At 32.0% G+C, this 12,523-nt stretch overlaps 2 pseudogenes; one reads left to right on the top strand and one right to left on the bottom strand.

Moving 5' to 3' along the window:
- Positions 1-4,741: 4,741 nt before the first annotated feature.
- Positions 4,742-8,914, bottom strand: LOC149545619 (putative disease resistance protein At4g11170; annotated as a pseudogene).
- A 101-nt stretch (positions 8,915-9,015) lies between these two features.
- Positions 9,016-12,523, top strand: part of LOC149545620 (MLO-like protein 1) — a 125,195-nt pseudogene continuing 121,687 nt past the window's right edge.

The following is a 12,523-nucleotide window of genomic DNA, read 5'->3' on the forward strand; positions in this document are numbered from 1 at the left end:
GGTACTGGATCGTTTGGTGGGGGGTTACAAAGAATATTATTCCCTACCTCAGTGTCATCATTTTGATTAGCCATTCCTATTGAATTGCAAAACATAATATATATTAAAAAAAACCTTAATCTTAACCATTTTTTTCAAAAAAGTCCTAGATTCAACTAAAACAAACAAAATCATGCTAAAATCTATTGAATTTAGGTTAAAAATGAGTTGGAAAAAAAAAAACATGCCTTAATATCTGATATCCGATATTCAATTGTATATCCGATCACCCTGGCAAAAAACTGGCCCAAAATAACATAATAATGGGCTCGTGGGTTTGTGTTTTTTATTTTATGTTGTGCATAGGTATCAGATATCCAATATGTTATATATTAATTATAACATATAATATCTTATGTTTTTATTATTATATGATATTTTATATATAATATATTACATTACATTATATTTTATATTATATTATATTATATTATATTATATTATGTTATATTATATTATATTTTATATTTTTTATATTATATTTTATATATATTATATTACATTACTATATATTAAAATATTATATTATATCATTATAATATAATATATTATTATAATATAATATTATTATTATATTATATTATTATAATTTATAATATATTATACTTTTTTATTTTATATTATATTATAATATATTACTTTATTATTATAATATTTTATATTATATTATATTATATATATATATTTTATATTATATTATATATATTATATTACATTACTATATATTATAATATAAAATATTATTATATTATTATAATTTATAATATATTATACTTTTTAATTATATATTATATTATAATATATTACTTTTTTATTATAATATAATATTATATATATAAATTATATTATATTATATATATTATATTACATTGCTATATATTATAATACTAAATATTATATTATATTATTATAATATAATAATATTATTATAGTATAATATTATACGATTATAATATAATAATAATAATATTATAATAATTATAATTATGGTATTGTTATAGTACACAGATTATTGGATATCCGATAATATTCGATATCTGATATCAAATCGGATATTTGATGTTGAATCGGATATCCGATAAGGCTTGGCCTTACTTTCCAGGTTTGGTACCTGGATAGGTGGAAAAAAATTAGAGCAAATTTTGAAGTGCTTTTTGGACGTCTTCAAACTCTATTTTTTTCACATCGCCACATTTTGACACACCATGATCCTGCACATACCTCGCAATTATAGGTTAATTTACAACTTTTGAATGTTTTCTTTGCAGTTATTGGCAAGATTGAGTTGTAAAATTTTGAAATCTTCAATTTGAATTTGAGTACAGTTGAAATTTATTTGATGCCATTGATGTGAAATGAAGTTAATTGACACAAAACTGCCTCAATGAAATGAACAAAAAAATATAAGTAGTCGTGAGATTATTTACTTGGATGCCACTAATCCATGCATTGACTGGACTATCCTTGATGAGGACCTATGTTTATAGAAGATAAGATTGTGCAATTTGAGAGACAAGTAAAGAAAGGTGTAGTAGAAGTACAAGTACAAGCAAGTGGAATTGGATTGGATGACATCATTTTTGAGGATTGTGGTGATCCTAATTAGGAATCATTACCTTCTAGTTTGAGGGTGGAGGTGCAATCGATTGTGAGTAGGATCCCAACCATTAGTTAGATTTATATAGGGATAAAGAGAAATATAAGTTCTAAATTGCATGGAATTGTGATTTTTTACAATGATTTTCTATCCTTATTGGACTCATAGCATACTGTTGGTTGTTGTATTGACATGATGACAACAGATTATATTCTTTCTTAATTTAATTTTAATATAAAACACTTCAACACTCTAAAGGTTTGTTTCAAATGTTTTGTAAAATTCTTCTTAATCGAAATTTAATATTAAACAATTCTCCAACACTAGGTTTTTCTCAAATGTATTTTAACTATACTTTGCATGAAATTTATATTTCTCAACAGCTGCAAGTATTTTTTTTATTTTGACGAGCTTTACCTAGTTGCTGAATACAAGACAAAATTGGGTTTACCAAGTTTCATGTTTTAAAACTATGATTTGTATTGTATAGCCATTTGAGTTCTTTTCTTATAATTGTTATAGGACATTTAATTTTCCCTTGGTTAACATGCATCAGCATAGAGCACATCATAGAAAGCATTATATACCCAAGCATAATCTCTTTTAAGTGTTTTCTTTGGAGATCTATAAATCATGGTGTATTTGCACAAGTTAAGGGTATCTTAATGCAGTACCTGTCATAGCTTCTAGGCGATTGTTTTGAGTGTAATTTTCCAGCCATATGTCACAAAATATGGGCTGATTGTGTTTTATATACAGATTCTATTGAGTCTTAACAAGAGAAACACCTAATAATTCTTGCATCTCACAATTCACTTTCAGTCTCCAATAGTGATCCAGAACATGCAGTGGTGGGGAGGCTACTTTTGGGCATCTTGTGGAAAGTTTAAAGGAAAGAGTAACGAAAAGAGAAAAAACTAAATTCTAAAGTTTCTTCTGTAGCTCATATTCTATATCATCTAATGTCTATTGCAAATTAACTTAAAAAGGGATTAAAGCCAGTACATAGGAAAGGAAAATTAGGGACAATCTATGACAATGAATGACAAGACAAAAAAAAGTTTCGGCTTCTGCATGTGCTTATCAAAATGATAGACTTTTATTCTGGAAGTTGGTAGGCAAGCCATACTTTCTGTCGAACATTAGCAACTTATCTTTACAAATGAATCTAGTATTTTGCCTCTGCAAGGAGGAACCGAAGTGCTTGAGCTTTCTGAAAATAATGCATTTTTTCCCTTGAGTGGTGTTGTTATGTTTTTGACAAAGCATGTCCATTAACTTACTAAACATGCAAGTATACATTTCTCAATGATAAAGTTACAAGTTGCGAGCTCCCATTGAAGAATTGAATTTATATTACATCCATTTGCTTTGGTTCTCAAACACCACACAGGTATGGTAATCATGTCAACGTGAGGAAGCTTGATATCAGACTGTTTGTTTGGGATCAACTACATAGTTTAATATGGTTTCGATGTTTGGCTCTTGCTATCTTGTCATGAGGGAAAGGATTAAAGACGCTTTGTCAGAAGTTACACCAATTGTTAAGGCCTACACCAAAGTTGAGTAAAAGGTTTGATGAGTACTAACATAAGTATACTAATTTTTTTAATAGTAATTAAAGTTAGGTCAATGGGACTTATGTGTGCATAAGTAGAAATTTCTAGGATAAGAGCATCCTAGGAAAGGAACATAAAGGAACTATACCACAGGAAATAAAATGAACTGAAATGAAGCAATACAACATTTGTTAATTTTTTTTATAGAAATAAAGCACTGTAAGAAGATAGTACATACAGTAAAAATTCTAGGAAGAGAACATTGTTAGAAAGGGAATTAAGAACAAATTGAAACAATGCGACACCAATACAAATGGTTAAGGAACCAATACAAATAGCCAGATTATAGGAAGTTATATAATGAAAACATCCTAGGAATAAAAGAACTAAAGTACTAAGAACAAAATGAGGCAGCTCAATACCATCACAAGTGTTTAAGATAGTTGTAGGAAGTGAGCATCCTAGGCAACAAGAATAAAGTAACTAAACTGCTAAAAATAAAATGAAAGTAGATCAACAACAACACATGTGGTTAAGAGAATTCTAGGAAGTGAGCATCCTAGGAAAGCCAAAAAAAAGTCTTGTGGCTTCTCTTGCCTTGCCATATGTTTTGGTATTTATTTTACTTTTCAAAATTGTATCCTTGTTCCTGAAACCATGTGCAAACTTCCCCCTCACCCTTCTCTCTTTTTAGCTTGTTTTGATCTGCAACTAATCTTTTCTTCACCTTTAGCTCTGTGTTATTGGAATGGATCATGTAGTATGATCCAAAACATTGATGTGAAACTCCAACATAATCAAATCTATTATAGACTATGGGAACATGATAGAACCTTAACATATAAAGCTTGTGTTTCATAATTTAAATTGAGAATTCATATGAAAATATGAAAATGGAAGTCAAATGCACTAACTCAAGTATTAATTTTATTGCCAATCAAGGGATTAAAGCTTGTGTTTCATAATTTAAATTGAGAATTCATATCAAAATGGAAGTCAAATGCACTAACTCAAGTATTAATTTTATTGCCAATCAAGGGACAGGTTTCTAGAAGTTTCCAAGTTTCCGAGTTTCCAGATGACTCTAATTATGTTGGAAATACATCCTGGGGTAACAATGTTAAAAAACCAATCCAAATGGCCTCGTGGAGGGAAAGAAAATCCAGAAAGAGCAAGGGCTGATGAAAACTGGAGGCTTGGGATATGAATTTTATTAAGTGTCTTTGTCAAGGCCTGGAAGGGAGTAAGCATTGACGCCATCATTGGTCACTATGAAAGGACTGATACATAATCTGGTAATGCTTATTGGGAAGTGCTGAAGGATGGGTGGGCAAGCAAGGTTTCTACCTAACATACAAAATTTACAAAGAATAAGAGAATGTGAAATGGACCGTGATTCTGTGTTACAGAAATATTAAAGAAGTCCAGGAGTCTCATTCTCAATAGATAAATTGATCCATAGTTATTTTATATTTTGATTGCAAAACCATCCCTCAATTTTCGTCACTTCCTAATATGATTTGAAAATGGATTCTGCAAAAGAAAATTAGGGATCATATAATTCACTAATAATTCTTTTCAATATACGTAAGGCATTCCCTTCCTCACCATTGTTCACCGTTACCAGACAACCCTTCTTTAGTTTCCAGCAAATGACATACATGGAATCCAATCCAAGATGGCAGTAACTATAAATGTAAATATCCATTCTCCCACTCCAGTATAACTTTATGTTGAATCAGAAGCAGAAAGAGGAATATGTATAATTTCCCCATAATTACTTTGAACTGCAGCACATAAAATGATTGTGTTCCACAAGTGTTCAACTGTTTGTAGTGATGCTTCAGGCATGGCTTTTTCAAAGATATTGATTTCGCCTCCTACATCATCACTTAGGTCACGAAATAAATTTTCTGTCAAAGTCAACGGGGCTTCGTTTGCTGCTCTGCCAGCAATACATTTCAATTCTGACGGCAATCTCTGAATAAATAAAAAGAAGAGATTTCAGTCCTTCAACAGACGTTCATAACACCACTAATGCACAAAAAATTAAGATTTTGTGTGTTAGATATTAGTTATAATCAATATTTTGACAGAGAAATAACTAAACTCAAGGTCCATAGCAGATAAATCCTCACTTCCATCAAAATGACAAACACAATTTATAAATCTTGTAATAGACAAATTTTCATTACCTGCAACTTACAAATGTAATTTGTTATTACTTCATGACCTAGAGATGAAAGATGTAGATATCTCAATCTTTTCAGCTCTTCAATACCTTCTAAATTTCACAGCCTCTCACATCCATCAATAGTTATCCTCTCTAAGAAACTAAGATTTGCAAGACTTGGCAACTGGATCAGCTTTGGACATTTATGTATGCTCAATATTACAACGTTTTCCAGATTAGATATCCTTGATACCTCTCTTAATTGTGTACAAGATTTCAACTCAAGATAACGCAGTGTTGTTACCACAGATAGATCAACTACGAATAAATCTTCCATGGATTGAATGCGAAGACATTCAAGGCTTGGACAATGATCTTCATTAGTTGAAACCTTCCACATATGTTTTACTTCACTGATTTCTATGTTTTCTAGGTTACTCAATGGAGACTTCACAGTTGACACCCCACTGCTATTCAAAGTCACTTCTCCCCATGATGGCAAATGTGTCAATACTAAACTCCTAAGGTGAGTGAGATTTCTAAGGGATTTTATCAAGGACCTACCCTTTAGTCTATCATTATCAAGTCTTCCTGTGGTTAGCTTTTCTAAATTAGTAAACATTTTTAACGAGTTTGTACACTCAGCCGAATTGGACCCAATACATTTCAAATGGTTATTTGTCAATCATGAACAATTGTGACAATAATAGTTTCCCAAAACTCATTGAGTACCATTTATGAAGACCTGACATTCCAAGAAGGATAATAAAAAATACCTGTGTCGTTCTGCCACAATCTTTTTAGGCGCCCATCAACTATTCTTAAACACTCCAAATTCTGCAGAGGAACCCACGAGGTAATGCTTGTGTGTACGCTTCAAGACAGGTCAAGCTAAAGCCATATCAAAGCAATCGGCGCCTCAGCAGAATCATCCATATTCCCTAAAAAGCATGCAATTTGGGCACCGAAGGACCAGTCGAACATTAAGAGGAGACATCTGCCAGTTGTTTCAGTGAGGATGCTTTTGAACTGCTTCGATTCCTGTATACACAGATGAAGGTCAAATCTTTCTGCAATTCAAAGAAGCGTATCAAATAACTGAAAAATGTTGCAAATGATTTCCGTATTTTCATGTCAAAAATCTCAAGCAGGAAGAAACAGACCAAAGTTTTCAGATGTTGAGGGCGCCACAGGCGATGTGGACTGAACTCACCCGCCAGTTCTCTCCCCAAATCACGAAGATGGTCGTGCATTCTGAAAGAAAGCTCCTTGTCATCAAATTCCTTGGAATACCACCACACCATTTCGACGAGGCATTTGTCCTTTAAGGTTTGAAGTGCGAGCTCAGCACTCCATCCATAGGATTCCCATATTCTGATTGCCATAATTATGGGTTTGCCAATGAAGAAACAAGCGATGTCCACAAAGATCTGCTTTTGCTCACTGTTCAATGCATCGAAGCTTATTTTGACCCTCCGTTTGATGTCCTCGGGCAGTGACTTACGAGCTTCATTCAATACTAACTGCCAATAATGGCGGTCAGAACTACCAAAAACATGGCCGCCTAAGACCTGTAAAGAGAGAGGTAAACCTTCACACACGTTCACAAATCTTTCGACCAAATCCTCGTTAGCACTAGCAGCATACGATTGGTGAAATGCATTCCAGCAGAAGAGCTCTCTGCTATGCTCTTGACTCAGTTCTTTCATCCTGTAGCGAAAGTTAATTCCGGCATGTACTAACACCCTCTCATCACGTGTTGTGACAATTACCAAACTTCCAGAATTGAGGACATTTCTAATCAATAGAGCATCCAACTGGTCCTTGTGATCAATATCATCTAGAACAATAAGAAAGCGTGAAGAATTAACCCTTCGAAGATGAGACTTGAGATAGCTCTTTCCTTCATCTTTGCTATGAAATTGTGGTGTATCCTGAAGGCAGGTGATATCTTTTAGAAGTCTACTTTGCAAAGCAGGCAATTCATTGTTGACAGAGGCTTCTCGCACATCAAACAGAAAACATGACCCATCATATTCGCATTGCTGGCGGTTAAACATTTCTTTGGCCAAAGTTGTCTTCCCAGCCCCCCCCATCCCAAAGATACCAATGATCTGAACTGATTTATCAGTCTTCTGCATGCAGCACCTTTCAAAGTCTTCCATCTTCCGCAAGCTCATCAAGCCCCACAGGATTTTCTACAACGTCTAGAGACTTTATCTTTTGGAGCTTTTTATGTACAGCTGACACCACATTTTTACTCAGCTTAATCGGATCACTGAAAATTCAGAATAAATAGGGAAAAAAGACCTTGATTAGAAAGATCTTCTGACTAAAGTAAACAAGGATTTTGAATTAACAAATGGAGTTCAAAAATTTTAGATGGAAAAATCAACTTTGATTAGAAAGATGTTCTGATTAAAGGGATAAAAGAGAAGAAAGACCCCACAAAAAGAAGATGGGGCAAATAAGAGAATCAACAGCACATTAAAGATTATGGAGGCAGTCTGTTTTGAAGGCACATCATTGATCAAAAGTATACTATCAATATAAGGTCTAATGGAAAGCGTATGAAAGAAGTCTTACTAATTATGTTTGCTGAATTCGTAGCCATACATGAATGAAACAGAGTAGACAGCTTTCTCCCACACTTCAAGCTGGTTCAAGTACCTGCCTTTCTTTTCATGTTGAACAAATGCATCAGAATAAACTCCCTTTTCTATGTAACGAAGGTCTGAAGGTGTCATGTCATAAAATATAGGGATAATTTTAGCCTTGGTCTTTAACATGAGAACCAGCTCATCTAAACACCAAGAGGACTTTGCATATCTTTTGGAAAAGATGGCAATATGAATTGAAGCAAAGTAGATGGCATTCTTTATGGCAGTATCAAATGAATCTCCCCGTTCAATCTCATAGCAGTCAAGAAATATTTTGTACCCCAACTCACGGAGAGAATAGTGAAGTTCAAGAGCCAAGGTTTCTTTTACGTCGGGGCCGCAGTGGTCGCGGTGGTTAATGAATATATCAAACAGTTTTGTGGATGCAGATGATATTATTCTTTTGCATTGAGCTCCAATTTCACTGAGATTGTGGCATGATGAGCAAGATGCCATGATTGAAAGAGTAGGTAGCACCTAGTACTAAATGTGAGTAAATGCAAAAGAAAGGAAATTATCAGAGTTTCGGGCATTTAAAGATGCCTTCAATGAAGTTTCAGAGTTGGCTGATTTTGGTGATATAACCAGGGAATCAGGGGATGTCGGCAACTGAGGTAAGTGATTACAGAGCCAAAAGGGAACAGCGGCAGGAACAGGTCTGCCATAAGTTCTTCTCCTTTTATCTTTTTCTGTCTGTTTAAAGATTGTAAAAAAGTACAAAGAGAGTAAATATGAATTAAAAAGGGAAAATATAAAAGAATCCTCCGGCAACTAATAAAATTGGAGAAGAAATTTGTACCAACACACTACCTAGCAGATGGTAGGGTCAGAATTTCTAGTAGAAAAATCATAAAAGCTATTCAAACACAAAAACAGCACGTTTCATATACAGAATATATCACTCGATTCCTCTAATTATGTGTCACGATAAGATGCGCTTCTGGAGATAAATAGAGATAAGGATGGATGAAATTGACCGGCTTAACGATGGATTACACGATCGCAGAACATTGGATAGATTGGATGATGAGGGAGATTTTGGTTGACAGGAAATCTGCGGGATTTTTTTTTCGAATTGGTTGAAATACAAAAGAGAGGGGAATAAAGAGACAGAAGAATAATCGGGTACCTAAAACTGTTAATGGTGGCTTTCGCTGGTTGGTAGCTCGCAGGCTTCGTGCCTGGCTGGGCTGCCTCGCAGATCTGAACCCTCCATCAAAAAAAAAAGAAGAGACAGAAGACTAGAAGACTATGATATCATTGATTATTAGTCCTTAAAAGGTAAGAGATTAAAGTTTTCAATCTCTTTTATTTATTGAAATATGTGCTTTTTCTATTATAACGCTTCGGACTATAGTTTGAAAGATTTAATGAAATTGTTAGTCCTTACAAGAACTATTGTTTTTTACCCCCTATATATTAATTTTTAGTGAACAATTATTCTATTTCAAAAGTTATGTGCTTGTATATTTTTAAATCTATTTATGAAAACCAAAATCTCATTTTCCAATTAGCTAATGACTATTTTCCTAAGGAGAAAATTCAATCTTCTCCAACAAAAATACAAATAATTTCTAACAATTTTATCATGCGTTAATGAATGCATTAAGTACAACTTTATCTTTTCCATATTTGTAACAGCTTCATTATCATGCATTAATTACAATTTTATCTTTTCCACATTTGTGACAAGTTCATTAGATTTAAAAAAAAATAAAAATGTTTTTATCTTCCACTTTAAAAATGTTAATATATTTTAAATTATTATAAAAAATTAGTTTTATATAAATCAATAATCATTGTAAATTATTAAATTTGATTTTTTATTAAAATATACTATTGCTATTAAGAGTTGTATTGCTATATATATATATATATATGCATGCTTTAGTATATATTAATAAAATTTTGTAAAAAACAATTAATTTCTAAATTCTAACTTATGTAATAAAATTCTAAAAATCTTAAATTTCTTGGTTAAAAATCTATTAATTCAAATCTCGTGATTTAGAATGCATTACATTAAGTTCTATATTTTTAAATAATGGCTAGTTGCCACATTATTCTATAAAACTTTAAAATATTAATTAAAGATCTAAATTAAATTTGTTAAAATTTATAACTTCTTTTTTCAAAAACATTGTATGTCTTTAAACATTGTGTCTTTGACTATTACATCAATATGGTCTAAAGATTGAACGATTTTTTATTTTATGAATCATTAATTCCAAAGGCAAGGACTCAAGCTCTTCCACAGCTCTTGTTTTATTTCATATATAAAAATTACTTTTTTTCATCAGTTGTTATTATTTTTACCAGTGGTTTTTTCTTTTTTCTCTACAAATATTAGGATAAAACTGTAAATATGAAAATTGTCATTTCATCGGGAGACCTACGCATCCACTATTACAGTTTCCCAAACATGCTATACCTGCAAAGAATAGAACCTGTTTTGAAGACATTCCTCGTATGACACGAGGTGTAGGTTTTTTATAGAGTTAGGTATATGAATCTTTGTGCTAAATAAAATAAGTTTTCATATAGGCACTTTATAAGATGACACAATTGAAGAAAACATCACCTACTCTTTGTCACATTCTATGCATCCAAATTGTATGTGTTTTATGGTTTCTATAATTTTGTTTATCTCCTTCTAAATGGCAATTTTCACATTGTCAATATTGAAAAATAATGTCATTCTCATTCTAGGTTGAATATATATTTTGGAGAAGCTTGCTTCCTCTAGAGTAGTGGCTCCGACATAATCAGGACTTAAGTATTTACTTTCTTCCTACTATTGCATAACTTCTTAGAGTGGATGTAATGATTTTCCAATTTAGCTTTCTTATCAGTTTTGTTAAATAAGATGAAACCCTAAATTTCATTTATTTTTGCCCTTCACATTTTCATTTTTCCATTCTAGAATTTGAATATGTGTAGCGCTATAGTAGTTTCTAGCACAACACAATGCTTTAAGGGGAATAATTGAAAATGTCTCCCTATTTTAAAAAGTATTGGGACAAGAATTGATAAAAAAATTCTTCAATCTACTTCCACATAGATACATGTAAATACACTATGTTAAACCACTTGTCTTCCTCTTTAGTAATTACATTGACATTTGTCTAAGAGTATACAAAATGAAAATCCCAATGCTATGCATTCCTGCCACGTTGTTGTGGTAAAAAATGTCAGTTGCAAGTGAGATGCATTGATGGTGCCCATCAATTCCTTCAGGGCTTGAAAGTAATCAATAGCAATTTTTACATTATTACACAATGTTCTTTGAAAAAAATCTTCTCTGAAGAAAAGTAGAGTCAGATGTGTTGAATTGGTTGTGATAGAATTCTAAGATCCTTTCAATAAGACAATAAGACAATTACATAGGAAATGTTGTTGTTTATAAATGTGACTATGGGTGTAAAGCTAGCCAATGTGGTTCCCAAAGTGTAGATATGTACACAGTCCTACTACAATGTTTTATGCTCTCTAATTTATTTGTGTGTGTATGCGATGAATTGTTCTAGATTTAGATTGTCAGCCTTAAGCCTAGAACTGTTGAACCCAATTGGTTCAGGCTCCTTGTTTTCATGCACAATGTTTTTTGTTTTATGCTCAATGTGTATATGTGTTCCCACTCAATAAGAATGCTAAAACCCTTCCTAATTTCTATTAGGTTAGCTTTGATTGATTTTTGTTGCTTTTCAATGTTGGGCTTCAAGTTTTGCATGCTCTATTTTTCCATGGCTTTTGTACTAGGCTCTAGGGGACATGTCTTTGAGTGATGAATTTTTGTTTTGGTTTTTTTAGGTTGAAGTGGATTTTCTTAAATTATGTTTTAAAATATTAATTGGTTTTACTTGGTATTTTTTTAATTCTTATTTTAGAGTCTACAATGATTGAGGTGACTATCAGACTTATTATTATTCTTTCCTTCAAACTCAGACATTTACTTGATTAGTTTGAGGATAAAGGATAATACTCTTTTGATTGTTAGTCTCAAACATACATAGGCTTTGTTTACCACTATTGACACATTAAAATTTTGAGCTCATGCTAGATCAAACATTTGGGCTTACATGTCGGTACTTAAAACAAAAAGTGTTAGCTAGTTAGTTATAACTTCAGAGGAAAAATTAATTTTGATTATTTATTGCTCTCCACTTCATTATTTCTTATCATATTTTTTTGCCCCCCCCCTTTTTTTTTCCCCCCAATTTTATCTCCATAGATAGATTTGTTCCATCAAAATGAAAAAGAAATGTTTTCAAAATTATAAACTTATAAAAATTACAAGATTTGTAAAACATATAAATTGCAGTGCTATGAATCTACTTTCTAAACTACTAGAGTTTTTACAAAATGGATAAGATTAAGTGGGTCAAACCTTACGCACACGAAAAATAGTTCCTAATTTTTTTAGAAATATAACATAGTTATTTTCATGTGTAGTATGGAAGACCAAGTTATATTTAGTATCTTGCATATCCCTTTG

The sequence above is a fragment of the Cupressus sempervirens genome, chromosome 7, assembly GCF_028749045.1.
Source record: "Cupressus sempervirens isolate cs-2001-9-10 chromosome 7, ASM2874904v1, whole genome shotgun sequence".
In the NCBI taxonomy this organism is placed as follows: Eukaryota; Viridiplantae; Streptophyta; class Pinopsida; order Cupressales; family Cupressaceae; genus Cupressus; species Cupressus sempervirens.